Consider the following 19060-nt stretch of genomic DNA (forward strand, 5'->3'; position numbering starts at 1 on the left):
CTGTGGAAATGATGTAGGGTTGAGACAGTCCCCGAGCTAGGTCTCTTGTGTCAGGGACAGAGTCATTAATTGCTGACTTCTTTTGATTTAGGTCCATTCCTGGTGATTGCTGATGTGTTTATACAGGAACCATGGTCATTCTACGACAGGTAAGTGAATCATTCCTGTCTTCAGCTTCTCTAGTTTTACTCCATCACCACAGGCACTAATAAAAATATATTTTTGAGGGAACGGGTCAAGTCAGGTTATTTTTGTCCTTTCTTATTTCCCTAAAAGGACTGTTACAAGATGCAGAGATGCTCATTAGCCTTAATCCTTGATTGGCTTAGAGGAAATCATTGCTCTGTGTGTGTAGTCCAGATTAACCTCGCACAATGTTCCACTTCTATTTTCTCATCTGGGATGGCCCAAAAGCTGCATGTGAATCCTGGACATGCAGAAGAATAAAACAACTTACTGCCTGACTTAAAATAGGATCTAGTCAAAAACTGATTTTCAATTTCCAGGAACAATTCTGCTTTGGTTGTGTAAAAATGGAGTCTTTTTGCACATTTAAAAGAAATTGAAGGATGGAGCACCTCTGATATGAAAACAGTCTGAGAGAGTTGGGGTTGAGAAGGAGAAGAGAAGGCTCCAGAAACACCTTATATCACCTTGCAGTATCTAAAGGGAGCTTGTAATAAAGGAGAGCAACTTTTATACTGGCCCACAGTGATGGGACCAGAGAAGTCCTTTTAAACTAAGAGAGGTCAGGTTTAGATGAGATAATAAGAAGAAATTATTTCCTGTGAGAGTGGAGAGGCATTGGCACAGGTTGCCCAGAGAAGCTGCCCTATCCCTGGAAGTGTTCAAAGGAAGGTTGGATGGGGCTTTGAGCAGTCTGGTCTAATGGAAGGTGTCCCTGCCCCTGGCAGGGGTTTGGAACAAGAAGATCCTTGAAGTCCCTTCAGACCCAAACCATTCTGTGATTCTATCAATTGAAGAATTAAGTTGTGTATCAGGTCTCATGTAGATTCTGCAATAATTTTGGTCTTCATATTGTAGTGTTTTCCCTTTTTCTGGAGATAACATGTCTCACTCTCAGCTTCTCATTGCATGTCTCACCTGGGGAGGACTGACAGTCCCACCACGTATCCTGAGTTGGGGCTGCAGAGACTCAAGTGTATTTGTCAACACAGTCAAGCATTGACACAATGGAGCAAATCTACCCAACCATTTTGATTGAATTCTACATCTTGCTTGGTAAATCTGCTTTTGTCCAGCAGAAAGCACTGGACCTTTGAAGGACCTCACATAACTTCAGCTTACAGCAGTGACAAAAAGAGCTGAAGATAGCTTTGAGTGGAAGGAATGCCAGAGATCTTGTAGAGCAACTGAAATGCTTTTTATAGCGTTTCCCCCACTTGCTGGAACCTGAGTCCAAAAAAAAAAAACAGGTTTTACTTTGGTAGGGGTATGTAGAAGCTTGGTCCTCCTTCCAAAGGCTCCAAGGTGCTGGCCCCATGCACAGACTGGCTGATGCAGTTTGTGGTGCCAGGGAAAATGGGTGTGGAAATTAAAACAAATTAGGCAAAAAGGTCAGAATAGCAGTTGAGAAATACCCTATTCCAACTCTGTCTAGGATGGTATCACTCCAGGCTGCCTGTCATCTCTCTCTCTGGGGGTTACCCCTCTGTGGTTCAGCTACTGGATCATAGTCTTCTGTACCAGTCTGAATTCACCCTTTGTGGAGCTTAATAAGCACCTTGCTCATTATCTAAAAGCAAAGTGTCTTGTCTAGGCAAGGCTGCAGCGTGCTTCTGAATAATTCTGGCACTCTCCCTGTGGGTTCAGATAACAAGCAGTTTCTCAGAAATATCAGAGAAATACGTGTTTGTTGAATTTGTTGCTTACTGCAAATATCTCTGCAGCACGGATAAGGTGAGCAAGGACCCCTCCGTAATGAAGTAAGGTTACCCAGTTATTAGCAGGTACAGGCCCTTTCTGGAGTTACTTCACACCAGTTTGTCCCATCTAAAGGTCCTTTCTGAGTCACAAAGGAAACAATTTGTTCTCTGTTGCCCTAAATACTGCTCTTTATGTGATGCTTAATTACAAATAGCAGCAATATTCGTATTTTGCCTCCTTCAGTTTTGCTGTAAGATTTTGGAAATACATCTATGTTGTTCATGACCTGTATTACTTTCCAAGGAGCTTTCTCTCTGTCTTTTTTTTTTTGCTCATCTTTGAATATGCACAACATGCTTACAGTCCTGCCATCCTACCCCCTTTTCCCCTGAGAACTTTTTCCCACAAGGTCAAAAAAAACCAAATTGTCACCTGAGATAGATAAGCAGAGAGGATTTGATTCTACTGCTTGGTTTCCACCCAGCTATAAATCCAGGAATTTTGAAGATGAGCCTGTGACATTGCTTCTCTTCCATTCTCCCGTCAGAACAATTCATACCAGGATCTCCCTTAGGGAGAACTGAGCACTGAGGCCAGCACACAGCTCCAGTGAGGAGGAGAAAGCACACAGAACTTTCTGCCTGCCCTGTGTCTTCCACCCAGTAATCCAAAAGAAAAGCCAGTATTGTTCCCCAGCAGGGGCCTGCAGGGAGTCAAACTTATCAGCTTTAGTTGCTAGCAAATTACTAGTGGCAAGTCCATTTTCATGCACAAAGAAAGGGAAGATGGAAAAGGAGGGCTTCCTGAATTCCTGCCTTGGCAGCCTGACAAGTTAGTTTGGCTCCACAGCACAGCAGCAGCTCGTTCATGCACGTTCCATCTGTTACTTAACGTAGAGACATTTTTGGAGCTGGAGTGGAGACAGGGAGGTTGTGCTGGTCCTGCCCACAGCTGACCACACAGCCTGGCCAGAAAGAGGGCTCTCCTGGTGGCAAATGGCAAAAGACTGGTGCTTGCTGCATGGCTCTTTTTGCCAGATCCATCTTCTTGCTCTTGTAGGCAACCCTCATATAGCCCACATGTAAATCCAAGGTGCTGCAAATTTGCTGTTGCTGGGCCTTCCCAACAGAAATCAAACCCACTTATCTGCTGGGGAATAAAACATGCTGCAAAATTTCAGTATTTTGTGGAGGACCAAGTTCTGCATCAGGAGTTGGACTGGATGATCCTTATGCATCACTTCCAACCCAGGATATTCTGTGATCCTGCAAATCTCATCCATTAAGCTAGACTTTTCAGATTACTGTATCTGTGTTACTGTAGGCACCTGTGTCCAGACCACATGAAGAGCATTGCTGCTATTGCACGTTTCTCCCATTCTTAGTGTGCCCCTAATCTGCTCCTGCAGTTATAGGGAGAAGAGTGGAAATAAGAGCTAGGAGATCTGATCCAAGCAGATAAAGGAAACCAAAGGTCAGCCAGATATTAAGGTCCTGAGGGATCAAGCACAGTGAATGCCTCACACTATAAAGTTCTTTTTAGTTCAACAGCAAAACAAGGAAGTTGTTCCAACTGTTTTGAAACTTTGCAGGAGCCAAGGCGTGGTCAGAGACTTCAGCTCTGCTCTCCTGGTTTGTCAGAGCTTCTGGGGAGGTGACTCTTGGGGGCAATGCCAAAATCTCAGTTTCTTTGCTTCTATTCACTCTGCAATTCCTGTGACACCTCTGGCATTTCTTTGAATGCAAAGTCTGCAGTACAGCTTCAGCTTTAAACCCCACAAGGTCTACATGAACAGTATGGTCCTTAGTATCTTCATGTTTCTGGTTTTTGAGGATATTTGTGGCTTCCTGCTCTCGTGTCAGGAATGGCCTTTGGATAAAATTGTCCTTTCTCCTTCTTGCTATTTCTCAATGTATGTGTACAGTTACAGTTTACTTCTGTACCCTTGGAATTGGCCAAAATCCTACAAAACCTTTTCCCCCCCACCTTGTAAAACAAACTTTGCAGTCCTCCTGTGAGGGCAGCAGCCCTTTCTTCACTATTCCAGCTTAATTTCTTCTTGTTAAGACCAGAATTGCATGTTGCAATGCAGGTGAAAGGGATTTGTGCAGTTTGTAAATGAGCAGAAATAGATGTGACTGCCAGATGCTCCAGGAGATGTTTTCTGTGCTGAGGGTAAGAATAACAGAGACCAGGTTTTGAAATCTTTCATAGACATCTTCCACTTGGGCTGTATGAGCACTGGCTTTACCTCGAGCTGACATACACTGTTTTGAGCACACATTCAGCTTTGCCAAGTGATTTACTGTGCTGTGTATTTTGCTAGTAAGGAGGAAGGGGTGGGGGAGAAAAGCAATAATATTGTAGGTCTGCTTGGGGCTCATCTGTAATCATGTTATTATAAAAAGCAAAGTGTAACTCTGCTGTTTGGATTCTCTTTCTCATAAACACTGAATAATTTAAGTCTTCTCCCATTTATGCCTTGTATCTGTCTGATCTATGAGTCTGAGGCTTCCCTGGATAGCTGTAATGCAGCAGTGAAAAGTCCAGCACAAGCCAACCAAAGGGCACATTTGCATATAGATTGAAACATGAATCGTTGGGAGCCATTCATTAGTTGCAGTGCTCAAGACATTTGGCATTTTAACAGCTCTTTGCATCAAATCCTTTCCATCACGTTTATGGGACAATTAAAGTGCAGGGGTTGCTGTGTGCAGAAAATGAAGCTGCAGGCTAGGGAGATGTTCTTGCAGCGCTATGGCTGTGGAATATAAATTGTGTGATGTCAAATAAAGGTAGAGCAAGCAATCTCAGCCCTAGCGTGGAGATACCTTCTGAGAGAGCCTGTCTGAAATGCACTCATTCCTGCTTCTTGATACCTCAGGCAAACCCCCAGGATCCATCTTCCCTGAAGTGTATGCGCTGAAAGCTTCATCTATTTGAATTCAACACAGAGAAGGCTTGGAGTGAGAGCTGTTGTATGTGCCGCTGAGTTGAGTATTGCTTTTTTAAGAGGCAGTAACAAAGTACCCAGCCAACAGGACATTCATTTGTGGGTATAGGAAACTTCAAAGGACTCAATAACAAATTTTACCTTGACTCAATCTTAGGGCCACATTTTTCCCTAGGGAGAGCTCTTTCAGAACAGCTCATATATCGTCTTGTCTTACTTGGTGGTAACTTCTCCATGACTGTCAGAACCCTTAAAGACGCATTTAACTTGCTGAGACCTGTCATCTGGAGCAAGAAGAGAGGAATTCAGCTCCTCAAACTGCCTCTTTCTCTTAAATCTTCCAACTCATCATAGCCTCAAGTTGTGCCAGGGGAGTTGAGATTGAATAGTAGGAAAAAATTTCCTCACCATAAGCACTGGAATGGGCTGCCCAGGGCAGTGGTGGGGTCATCATCCCTGGAGGTATTTTAAAGATGTGGCACTTGGGGACATGGTTCAGAGTGTAAGGTTAAGGATTGGAGTTGATGATCTTAAGGGTCCTGTCCAACCTAAATGATCATTCTATGATTCTATAACCTGACCCTGAAGAAGACATACTGTATTTACATGCTTTCTGTTAAAAAAAAAAAAAAAATCCTGTCATGAACCCCACCTGGCCACTCTGTACCAGCTGGTGGAGCTGGGAACTGCTGGCCCATCTATCAAAGCCTCTTTCAGGAATGAGATCAGAAATTCTTCACTCTCATCCACCCTACATCTTATGCTGCTGCTAGGGATCAACACAAGTGTTGATTTCCATTGGTCATCCAGCTGTGGACCTTCTGATTACTGTTCTTAATAGGAGGAAGCATCTTCATCCCAACTGTGAACTGTGCAAGCAGCAGAGCAAAGGAGCTTCCATCCCATCCCGTCCCGTCCCGTCCCGTCCCGTCCCGTCCCGTCCCGTCCCATCCCATCCCCCTGCCCTCATACTCACCTGCCTCTGTCTGCCCTCCAGTCTGTCCCAGATGTGTGAGACAGCTGTTATCTGGACAACCTTGTCCATAATTTTGCAAAAATCATATGATTCACATGTACTTTTAAAAATATTTTATGTAAGTTATGATTTTTTTCCTGTTCTTTTTACTCAGGTCAGTTCTCATGTGGGATATATATATATATATATATATATATATATATATATATATATAGGGACTGACAATTGGAGGGATTTGAGTAAAAGGTAGACAGTTAAGCCAACATGTCTGCTGTAAAGAGTGTTTGTGATGTGACATCCTCAGTGGGACCATGCTTGCTGTCTTCTCCTTGTACAAAAGGCTGTGCAGCAGGCTGGTGCCTCTCCTTGTCCAAGGTGACCTTCCTGTTCATCAAATTCCTCTTGCAAGACTGGAAAACATTTGACAGCAAGACATTAAAAAGGGAACCCTCAACATTTCATGGATTGGGGGTTATAGACACTTCTGTGGAATGACTCTGATGTACACCAGTGAAAGATTTGGCTCTTATGGTGTATAATTCATTCCCTTTTCAAGACACAGCAGCATTTGCTAGCACAGAGTAGACTTGACAGCAATTTTCCTAAAGAAACCCACTTAGTTCTGGCTTTTGCAATCAGGTTCAAGAGGCTGAGCACATCTCCTGGGGCCCAGAGGAAGAAAAGCAATAACAGACCTTTTCAAATAGCACAAATTGAAAAATGGCATTTCTTTCTTAGGAGAAAGTTGAGATGGGAGTATAGAGAATATCTGTCAGGATATCATTTCCTGGTAAATAAATAAAATAGTTCCATTGAAATTAAAAGCTGAATTTAGAGACGGAATTCCAATAAGAACATCAAAATTATATTCTCCATGTCAGACTTTAGTGAAATGCAAGTGTTTTCCCTAAAGGCTTTGTTTATATGTTTTTCCTGTTGCATTTCAGGTTTTGGTGAAATGGCAATCTCTAAGGAAAATTTATAGTGAGAATTTTTGAAGAGTAAATCTATTTTTAGTTGGTTCATAAATGTAGCCAAAAATAGTCAGATAATTTAGATGTTTGCTTGAATTTACATAAGGAGACTTCTGAAAAATAATTCAAAATCTATTTAAGAACAAAGAAAATTCAGTACTGGGAGTGAAATAACCTGAGATGGGCAAGTGAGCCAGCTGCCACTTTAGATACTTCTACTGGAGCTTTTGACAATGGGGGAATGAGATAAGTAAGTGTGAACTGGGGCTTGGGAATTTGTATTCTAATATTTTAGCATTTCCATTTTGCTACTCCTAGATATATTTACAGATACTGCTCTAGTGGTCAGAAGTACTGCCCAGCTTGTGCAGGGGTTGTGCATTAGTGTTGCAATGTAAGGGAATTGCCCTTTCCCTGTTGGCCACACCCACATGGATAAGTTTTACAGACATGGGAAGGTGATATGATGGTGGATCAGTCCTTTTCTTCTCTGCTTCACAAATCTGCCCTGTCTGGGAGGTGGCACAAGGGAGCTGGCATTGGCAAAGGAAGCCAACTGTTTCTTGCACTGGGCAAAAGTCAGTCTTAAAAGTTTACAAGGATTTCATCCTCCTTAAGGCAATTTTGTGAAAGGAGAAAATTTCACCAGCTGTAAATTATAAGGACTTCTGTTCCTGAACAGAAACAAATATAAAATTCTTAAGAGAGTTACAGTGGGCTGAAGTTGGGAATGTATATCAAATGTTCAGATTTGTTCAGACCCAGGTCTGTCCCATTTGGCATTCTGTGTCCAAAATGACTGTTGCTGAACACCAAGGAACTAGTAAGCATACACTGTTATTCCCCCAAAATATTTTCCTAACCTTCAGCTAATTTCCTGGCCTTCAGCTAGAATTTTCAGCTAGGTTATTTCCCAAGTCTGGTGTGACTTATTTAGTTAGCAGTCCCTAATGCATCTCCCTTCCAAGCACTTGTACAATGTCCTTAGTTCTCATCCACCTCCATGGCCATTTTTCTGAACCTACCCACCACTGAGTTTGATATCCTCTTAATTTTGGACCAGAAAAGTATTTTAAAGAAGTATCTCATCCAGCCTGTCCTGCTCTGCCCTAGGGGAACCTCATGGGTCACTGGAGAAAGCAAGATGCTACCTACCATAGATGGTCCTTTGGTGTGCCTTAGCCTTGCACACCCATTTGCATGTCCTGCCTGAGGCAATGCCACTTACATCCTGATAGTGTTGCTTCCTCCCAACTCTTCTACCAAGAAGCAGATCTCCTCTGTCCTTTCCTCAGAGCCACTTTAGCAGAGCCCTAGGAGAGGAAGAGGTTGGCTTATCCTGCATGCTGAAGAAGGAACCAAATGATGCTTGTTTTTAAGGTTAGGAAAAACACCTGTGTGGGACAGTGATTTGCCCACATTGACTCAGAAGCCTTTTGTGCAGCCCGTGCAAATGCAATGTGAGAAATTTATGTGCATCCCCTACCACCCAGCCAGGCATTTTATTGCCAGCACTGTTGCTGGCAAATGACTTTTAAGGTCACACACTGCATTTTCATGATCTACAAATCACTTTGTGAGGGCATTTTACTGCCCCTTTGCCCCATAAAATTACTAGATTTGGTGTGAGATGAACAGGCAGTCTTTCCAATAACATAGATGCTGGAAACATTTGCATCCAGCAAAATGCAGTGGGGGCATTAACCATATTTCCATGCTGATACTGTCAGCTAATTCCTGAAACATAGGCTTAATTAATATATCTATATGATAATACTCTTGGCAGTCACAAAATTAAAGCTGTATGGCAATTACTGAGTTTCTCAAAGCAAGTATAAAATTGATGAGTATTACTCACATGAATTAATTTTCCTTCACATGATTTGGGTTTGCACATGAGTACCCATTAGCTGTCAGTTTCTGAACAAGCCTCTGTGCCATGCTGGGCTTCCTGAACCCCCCCAGCCAACCCAAAATTTTGGTTCCAGGAGTAACATTTAACAAAATTTATTTGTAATGCAACCTTTCTCAAAATGGGTTTTGGAGGCCATATCCCCTTTAGGCAGCATATGCAGAATGGACTGTCTATTTTGGGGTTGTCTGTTTTATGTAATAAAATATCCATGAGGAATATAAGAAGTACCAAAACTAGATGAATTATTTATGTGCCAAAATACCGAGCTTATTTCTTTTATGGTTTCAATCTTATAGTTACTAGAGTTCAGGATGCCCATAGGAAAGTCTTATCCCACTGGCAATCTTTCCAGCCACCAGTCCTCAAAAATTTCCTGTAAGACATGGGTCCAGCTTCCTTTTCCAAGCTGTAACTATTGCTTTGTTTGCAGTGGCTGGGGATTATTCGGTGGGACTTGGATTTTGAAACACGTTTCTGGGTTCTGCCTCTTCATGTGTGTGAAAAGGACTGATGTCTGGCTCATGGTCACTTTCTGAAGACCAGATCTTTTCAGTGTGTGCCCAACAAGCTCAAAACCATTAGCTGCAAAGCTGTTCCAAGCTCACACTTTGAAGACATCCACAGTGCACATCTGTGTGTGTCCTGATCCAACAAGTTGACTGTCTTGGCTGAGTCTGGCAGCTGCAGGTGTGATTTGAACAGTGATGGTTGTCTCAGTCTCTATCATCTTGTGCTAGCCAAAAACTCCACCTCTGTTTGCAACTTCTAGGGTTTGTCTAGCTGAACTTGCCAACTTCAGACCCTTAATAAGCAAGGATGTCCTCTGTGGCCTCTACATTATTCAAGAGCCTTGGGGAATTTCATATACTATTAGCATCAAAGTTTAATTGAAACCCATGGAGAAATCATCAGAAACAACTCTCCTGATGCATTTGGTAATTCCAGAGAGTTACAGCAGATGGGGCTGGTATTGTTCTGCACAGCTCTGCGGCTGGTCCACCACCTCCTTCAGAGGGGCTCACCACCAGCACTTTGGTAAGTTTTTCCAATACAGTAGGCAGAGGGATTGAAGAATCCAGGCAAGTGGTTGCAATTAGCAACCTGCTCTGAGTTTCCTTTTCAAGGTGATTTTGTATGAGGTAACTCTGGAGACTTCAAAACCACAAAGCAAGCAATGAAATATGCATTATTTTTCTGGGTTTTGATAAGGACTCGCAGGATTCTTTTGTTTTCTATTTAATTATGAAAAAAACCATGTGCTTCACATTCTCAAGACTTTTTTTCATAGAATCATAGTATCATAGAATGGTTTGGCTTGGAAGGGACCCCAGAAATCATCTCATTACAATCCCTGGCAATGGACATGGACACCTTCCCCTGGATCAGGTTGCTCAAAGCCCCACCCAATCTGGCCTTCAACACTCCTGGGTTTGGGACTGCCACACCCTCACTGGGCAACCTCTTCCAGTGCCTCACCATCCTCACTGTCAAGAATTTTTTCCTGATACCTAATCTAAACCTAAACTAAACCCAGGGTTTTTTTACATCTTGGAGTGTCTTTTCTCCTTTTGAAAGGATGCTACTTGTATTCTCTGCACCTTTGTTGCTGGCACCTAAGGAACAAAGAGCAGTATTGAGATGTTTTGAATTGCATCACAAGCATGGCAAGCAGGGTTTGTTTGTTTTCAGTTATGCTTCTCCTCACCTCCATTCTTCTCAGGGACTGGCTTTTCAAAAACATCCCTGTAGTAGTCAGCTTCTCCCTTCAGCAGTCATATTAAAAAAAACTCCCTTAGGTGCTACTCTCTGAGCTGCAAACTAATTTCCCGCCAGAACCCCGCACTCTCCCCAGTAATCATCACAACCCTCAGAGGGTAAGCATGGATGATGTGCAAAAAGAACTGATCGGCTCAGATCTGGTGTGGCAATGAAGGAAAATTAGCATTACTTCCCTTTCATGCACTGTTTCCAAAGATGAGATATTCTGTTTAAGTAGTAGGGTTTGTCTAGACAGATCAGTGTGACTTTGGCTAATTCAGACCCCTAGCACAGACACATTTCTGCTGGGAAAATTTACACAAGTATACACTACTACACAAGTATAGACTACTACTATATAGGAAAATAATATATTTGCAGTATGATTAAGCACTTCTTTGTACTAAGTATTTGTTTATGCAGGAATTGCTGTGCAGATTACAATAGTCCCACATCTGTTTGGTACACAGGAACTCATTGCAGACTAGGTCTCCATGAGGTGGTGAAATTGCAGAGAGGAGCAAAGGAGAGCCTGAAGTAAAGAAATTAAGCAGAAAGCATCTTCCCACAGCATGAAAGATAAAGCTAAAACTCTGAAACGCAATTTGACAGGTTGCATGTGAAAATATTCTTTGTTTCCAAAGGAATAAAATCAGCCAAAACAATTAAATTCATGTGGTTGTTTTTAGGCTTCTTTGAACAGTCTGCGAGAGCCAGGATTAGAAACGTCCCTTCCAATTCATATTTCTGTGTATCATCTTCCTTTTTATTATTTTCTCCCTTAATCAGTACTGTACAGTGTAATTCAAACTGTCCTTTCTGTGAATCATTTTGATCTTGAAAAGGCTGTATGCCTCAGAGGCAGAAAAATGTTTTGTAGACATACCTATTTACCTCCATCTGTTACATAGTTCTGTAGCTCTCATGCTCATCAGCTGGGATTCTGCTTTCATCAGTCAAATCAAACAGTTCTCTGCCTTCATCCAGGGAATAAAGCTCATCCATGAGTGTGGCAGAGCATCCATCAGCTCTGCTCAGTGATGCCACAGCAGGTACCTCACAGGCAGCAGCTCCACTCCCCTGGCCATGCTGCCAGCTCTGTGTTCTTGCTGCTCTCCCTTTTCCTGCACTGGGGCTTCGCTTTTTGCCTGGAGAGTTAGTTCAGGGACTAAACCAGCAAAACACTTTGCAGAAACATTGAAAATGTTGCTGCTGGGTTAATGCCCTGAGCTGGTCTACTGGGGATCAAATCAAAGAAAAAAAAAATCACAGATTCTTTAAGGCAGGTTTAGTCCAGAGCCCCTGCTATGAGCACAGACACCTTCAACTGGATCAAGTGGCACAAAGAGCTGTCTGACCTGATCTTGAAAGCTTCCAGGGGTGGAGCATCCACCACCTTTCTGGGCAATCTGTACCAGTGTTTCACCACCCTCGTTGTAAATTAGCTTGTTAGTAACATCTAATCTAAATCTCTCTTCTTTTAGTTTAAAACCATTACCCCCTTTTCCTGATAAAAAGTTTGTCCACAGCCTTCCTGTAGCCTAAATCAACCCTACTTCAACTTGAAGCCATTCTCCCCTGTCATATCACTACATGCCCTTGTCAAAAGTCCCTTTCCAGCTTCCTCTTGGATCTTCTTTAGGTACTGTAGAGGCTCTAAAGTCTTCCTAGAACCTTCTCTTCTGCAGACTGAACACCCCAACTCTCTCAATTTGTCTCCCTAGCAGAAGTTTTCCAGCCTTCTGAGCATTGTCATGGCCACCTCTGGTCTCACTCCAACAGGTTCACATCCTTCTTATGTTGGGGGCCCCAGAGCAGCTGGGGTTTTACCAGAATGGAGGTGAGGGGAAAGAACCCCCTCCCTTGGTCTGCTGACCACACTGCTGGGGATGCAGCCCAGGTTGCAGTTGGAATTCTGGGCTGCCAGTGCACATTGTTGGGTCATATCCAGTTCTTTATCCATCCTGTCCTTCTCAGTGTTGCTCTCAATCCCTTTATCCCCTGGCCAGTATGGGCAGTGGGGGTTACTCTGACCTAGGTGCAGGACCTTGCACTTGGCCTTGTTGAACCTCATGAGATTCCTGTGGGTGCACTCCTTGAGCTTGTCCCTCTGGTGGCATCTCATCCTTCAGGTGTATCTACTGCACTACAGAGCTTGGTATCATCAAAGGGATGGGAACAGATAGCAGAGTGGTATTGTCCAACCTTAGACACCTGTTGGAATCCCTCCCAAACTATGCCTAAAGAAGGAGATGGCAATCCCTTAGTACCGTCTTCCTAAAACTTGACATATAGAGTAACATTAATTTATAGAAAAATATCCAAAGTATTTAATTCTGGATGGGTAAGGGCAAGGAGTTTCCATCATGCCTGCTATTGCAAACTAAGGAAGATTTAGCTGTACCCTTGGTTGTCTGGGGGTATGGGGTTTACTGTTCCTGGCAGATTTAGACTGGATCTGAAAGTTCCCACAGTGGTACCCAGCAACCTCTTACTCCTAGGACCTCAAGAAATATGTCTTGGTCAAACAGTACCGAATTACGTGCTCCCATCCTAAAGTGCTCCCCTTCTGATTCCTCCTGTTCTTATTTTCCCTCAATCCAGTTTTCCAGATTTGTACTTCTTATGATTGCTCTGTTGTGTTCATTTGGATTTCATCCATTTGCATTGAGGACAGGACCCAGCCATGTGGCTAAAAGGCTCAGTCTTCATTTCTTGTTCCACTTCTGCATCTTAGCAGATTTTTCAATCACATCCCAAGCAGCATCCATCAGCTTTTTGTATGAGACCTGATAGGCAGGGCTCTGGCTCGGCTTTTGGGTGGGTGACACCCGAGGACAGCCTAATCTGCTTGTAGCATCAACGGATTGCCGGATTCTCCACTTCGCCCGTGGCAGTAATGCCATAAGAGTCACAGATTAAATCTTCTATCTCCATGTTTGTCTGCATGCTTAAACTCCTCTCCTGAGCCAAGAGGTCCCAAACAGTCAACAACAAGCTCCTTGTCAAAAGCCAGGGAAGAGGTCAAGCATCACTGGGAGCTGAGCCTCCTGACACCACACTGGGTTGCACCCTGGTAAATCTGACTAAATCCATATTTTTGCTCCCAGAGCCTTTGACTGTCCCTCAGGACCAAATGGCAAAATGTTGGGATGCGTGCCACATTTGTGGGAGGTTTTTTTCACTCCTGTCAGTATTGGAGTTACAGGGTGAGTAAACAGGGCATCAATTATTGAATTATTTAACACCTCCTCTTGTATCTCTCCCCTTGCTTCAGGAAGCCTTTGTGTGTAGCTCATTACCTTGGCTGACAGCTGGTGCCTGATGTGCTACAAGAAATTGTGAATGGAATCTTCTTTGAAACAGGCAAATTATTAGTGTTACCAGCTACCAGCATGTGCGTTTCTCCTCTACATTATCATTTATTATCAAGCAGAAATGCAAGCTTTTTCTTCCTTTTCTACCTCTTTCTGATGATAGTGGCAAATGCACAACTAAAGATGAGTGCAAAGAATAGCAATGAGCAGTCCTGGTTCTCCCTTGGGTCGCACAGCTGTGAATCCAGGAGGAGCTCCATTAAACTGAGCAGGGTACACCTGTGTAATCGAGAGCTGAACTGAATCAGACAGGTGATATCTAGAGGTGATGATATGTGGCTTTAGTAGAGCACAGACATTCTACTGCCTGAAGGATTCAGGTAGCTGCTGCAAGTCCTAACTGGCATAATCAGCTGCAGTGCACCAGTACATTTGGATTTCAGTCTGCTCTAAATCACACTGAAATTTGGAGCTGGGAGAACACCCTATGTTTGCACTGGTGGTATGTGCACTAAGGATTTTTTCCTTCAAAGATGAGCAGTAAGGGAGTAAAGGACTCAGCTCTGGAAACCTGGATATGTGATTGTGTCTGTTTCCATATGAAAAAAAGCCAACAAACAACTGCACAATCACACAAAAAGGTTGGTTTACATCAGTTGTCTGAGGTATGGCCCACAGATCACATTTGGCCCACACAGTCATTCTGCAGGGTATCATCTTTCTTATTTTAGAAAAGCAAGTTTTAGAGCTGCAGGGAGTAACTGCTGGCCTGAGTCTATAGACAGCCTCTGCTAACCACTGATTTTTCCACATCCTTCAGCAATTTACCTGAGTATCAGCCCTCAGGGATTTTCAGTATTCATGCAATGGGTAGGAGCCACCTTAGCTAGCCTTGGACACATGTACTGTAGTTTTGTAGCTCCAAAATGTCCTCTTCACACACTCCTGTAGGTCAGCATCATCTGACCTAGTTTAATTACCTGCTTTGGTGACCATAGAAGTGCCTCTTTTTCCCCTTGAATGTAGAATAAGCTAGGCTAAGCTAGGATATTTTGTTTGAAAGGGATGATTATCTAGCAAAGGTCTGGATGTCTTGCTGAGAGGTGAACATTGGGTCAGTTGTACCTGACCTTTTGTCACTGAATAACTTAGCTTTTCAGTGCTATCTGCAAAATAATTGATTCAAGAATGCTTCTTCTGCCCTGTTAGTGTCTGATGCATTTTCTTTGGGACTGAAAAACAGTCTGGGACAAAGAAACCCAAGCTTTCATTAAATTGGGTGTTTTACCTCCTGTGAGGGTGCTTCCTGCAGGTGAAATTTCCCTTCTTTCTCCAGCAGTAAGGTCCATGCCACTGCAGTAGCACTTAATGGGAGCTCAGGCCTCAGCAGCAACACGAACTTATTGCCTGTGTCACATCAATTCCTTAGGATAAACATTTACCCCTTACTTTGATTATGCACAAAGCGTGTCGCAGCAGGACCTTGATCTCAGGTGTGCCTGCTGCTGCAGAGGTGTAGTAAATCATCAGAGCAGGGTCCAGCATGACTCTTCTGGCTCATACTTCTGTCTCTGCAGGGAAGGGTCTAATGTTACCCCGGGAAGCTGTAATCTAAACCGGATGGCATTGCTGACAGGCTGCCAGCCAGCTAAAGGTTTATTTTCCTCTACTGTGGCCCTCTCCTTATTGTACTAAGTGTGTTTATTTGTTTCCCACATAAGGCATAGCACATTCCCTCAGAAAAAGCGGGCTGATAGGAGGCTTAGTGCTGTTGCTCTGCCTCTTGATGCATAGAGAAGGGAGGCTGGTTTCCAAGCTGGGTCATCCCTTCCAAGGAGCAGGGTTTCCCATTTCCATCAGGCAGCACGCTCGGATCATTCAGGCAGACCTCACTGCAAATGTCAGGTGTTTCTGGCTGACATGTGTGACTCTGCCTCAGTGTCCCCAGAAAATTTGCTGCTAGCAGAGGAGCAATGCAAAAAATATAGTGGTAATGTGTGAAATTACAGATCTTCAGCAGCCCAATTCCAGGAGAAAAATAAGCACACTCATATAATAGGACTGCAGAGGCAGGATTCAGCCCTCTAGGGTCCCATTTGTACTTTGGATCCTATTCCAAGGATAACCTAGGGCAAATCATTGCAGTCCTCTGCTCCTTAGTTTACTCTTTGGCAGCACACTGTGATATACAGCCTCAGAAATATGGTACAGAGTATGGCTGAGCAATGATGGTATTGTCTGCTCCAGTGCAAGGTGAGATAAATACTCCAGCTGCTCTCTTGGATCTGCTGCTCCCACACTGCTTCATAATTTCTGTGGCACAGCAGTGAGGAGAGGTGTTCTGGTGAATAAAGAGCCTTTGTAAGACCCCAGTCAAATCCAAACAGCCTATCCTAAGGGTCCCTTTATATATATTTAATCAGTCTTTCCTTACACGTGGATCCTCTCTTTTTTCTCTTTTTTTTTTTTTTTTTTTTTTTTTTTGACATCTATCTTCCACTTTCTGGGAGAGCAGAACTGCAGTCATTTACAGCACTGTGTGTTCAGGTCATGCTGGAGGTAGACATCTCCCCTGAGACTGCTACATTCACTCTGTCCTCTTCTCCTAGCATTACTATCATGCCTCATGTACATTTTTACTTGCTTCTTTGCTGGACATCCGTCTAATTAATTTCACCTGGCTTCTTATCCGTGAGACATGATCTCTTCCTTACTTTTCCTGCACAGCTATACAGGTGTATAGAGTTATACACCTTATTGTTTGGGGCTTTCTAATACAGCTTAAACCTTCAACGTTGCCTGCCCTTTTTGGGCAAGGGATGCCTCGCTGTCATGACTGCTGCTCATGGATGAGCAGAACTAGCTCATTCTGAGTTTAATGTACACATCATCTGCTGTTGTCCTTGGAGACTGTGTCCCATGAAGGAAGGGTACCTGTGAAGCCTTCCTTTGTCTAGAAAGCTTACCTTCAAGCATGTAAAATCACAGAATCATTAAGATTGGAAAATACCTCTAAGGTCATCAAATCCAACCATTAACCTTACGCTGCCAGGCCTACCAATAAGCCATGTCCCTGTGCCCAGTTCTTTGTGGACAAATGGATTCAAAACCTCATGGAATCAAGGCATCAGTAGAGCTTTGCATTAAAACAGTGATAAATGAGAATGCCTTAGCAGCTGCACTGTTTTATCTAGTTGCTCTGGTCTCTATAAATGCTCTGATCTCTGTAAATGGCACTGCTTTCGATTCAAAATTTTAATAGATGAAATTGAGGTCAAGCTATAGTGGTCTGAAATTCTCCAAATGACCAGAAAAGCCTTTCTTAGATGAAAATGAGAAATTTCAGGTGTAACTAATACAGGACAAGTAAAAAGCAAATCTGAGGTGACTCTAAAATGCCTTGTGCTCTTCTGGTTTGGCCAGTGATACTGATTAGTCCTTAATACAGCAGCCCCCCCTATAGAGAAGGAGTAATTGCAGAAATGGGTCTGTGGAGCTGGCAGGTGTAGAGTCAGTGCAACCTCATTCTCTCCGTGCTCCTTGTACTGAGCCCATTTTCAGCACAGGCTCTCCTCTCACCTATAGGCATAGAGGCCGTGCTGCACTGAACACCTTCAACTCAATTATTTAAAATTCAGTTGCTATGGATCTACTCAAGGTGATCAGTTTAAAGAAAATGCAGATGGCCTCTGGTTTTGAGTTCCCACTGCGCTTTGGTTAATTTGGTATGTAAAGGTATTAGGTTAATTAAATGCCATGTGTTGCATGGGGACTGACTGCATTTGTGGATTAATAAGTATCCCAGAGTGTTCTGTGCTGAAAGTCCTCAAGCTGGCAGACGGTTATTTCACTAAGAAAGGAAGGTAACGGAGAGACGTCCTGGGGAAATGAAGAGGTTTCCTGTTAATCCTGCAGCAGTTTTTCCTGAACGGGAAGTTGCAATGTCCTTCAGGTTCTTGACTGAGTATCAGCCCTTGCTGGAGAGACTGGAAGAATTTAAGTGAAGAGAAGCTGAGTTGTACAGTTTGCTTTGAGATTCCCACAGGGCTGGTCACATACAGTGAACATGTCAGCTGGCCAGGGGAGGACCATGGCTGGTGCATGGAAATTTTCCTGCTAGGAGAAGATCTTTACCAAGAGCTATATTGTGAATCAGGTCAGAGGGTGTCCTGTGAGCAGCAGGCATGATCACGCCGCAGGGCTAGAGCAAACCGGCCACTGAATTTGGGCATTCATGGTGGAATACACGTAGAAAGCAGGGAGAGGGACAAATACCACTGCAAAGTTTTGGAGATGTTGAAGAAGAAGAAAGTCGTTTTCATGCAGCCATGCCCTGAGGTGGTGGAAGATCAGGAGAGAGACCAGGGCAGATGGACACTACTTCGCAATGTCAACCAGGTCCTGAAGCCCACGACCATGTTAGCGGTAAGGCAGGGGGTCCCAAGCCCTGAGCATGGCTGGAAACTTTCAGGCTGCTTTGAAATCTGTCTTGCTGTTGATGGGATCCTTGTACTGCTTACGCCAGCTTCTCTCACCTTCCTCCTTTGTCCCCCCCCACAAGCACTGTAGGTCCCCTGCAGTGCAACCTTCTTGCTCTTCACATTTGGAAGCTCCTTCTAAGGATCCTCTCTGTCAATTGTGTGGATCCATGTGTGGTGTTTCCTCCTCTTGCACCACTGTTTGGTTGTCACTGCCCCCAGTTTGTGAGGTCCTGAGGATCTGCCCCAGAGCAATTTGGAAGTTTTTTCTAGTTTGGAAGGATACTAAAAGCCACTGTCTGCATTGAAGAGGAAGAGGCAGATACTTTACAGATACTGTAAAAGGTCTGATAGTGTTCTCACTTCTCCAGTACTCTGTCATGTATTTTGGGAAATAAACTGCACCAGTGTAGGCACGAGGAGGGTTATGCAACTTACAAGCCACAGCTGGTAAATGCACTAATCACCTTGATTTGCCCTGAAATCCCCAATATATCTGCTGGGTTTGGGGATGATCCAAGGGTGATTGCTTTGGCAGAAGGAATGTAACTGACTTCTATGGGGTTTATATGAAATTGATGGAAGTCAGAAGAGGAAATGGGTCAGCGCTCTTAATAAGTGATGTTATTTTATAACTCCCTCAACCTTCCTGAGCTTACCAGCTTAGCCCATCCCATAAGACTTTTTTCACCAGTATTAAGAACTGCACTTTAATGGGTTTAAAAAGAGCAGTTTGAGGGGATGAGCACTCTGTGCATTAGGCAGACAAAGCACAGAAGTTGTCTTAGTGGTAGCAGAGGAT

The sequence above is a fragment of the Vidua chalybeata genome, chromosome 2, assembly GCF_026979565.1.
Source record: "Vidua chalybeata isolate OUT-0048 chromosome 2, bVidCha1 merged haplotype, whole genome shotgun sequence".
NCBI classification, from domain to species: domain Eukaryota; kingdom Metazoa; phylum Chordata; class Aves; order Passeriformes; family Viduidae; genus Vidua; species Vidua chalybeata.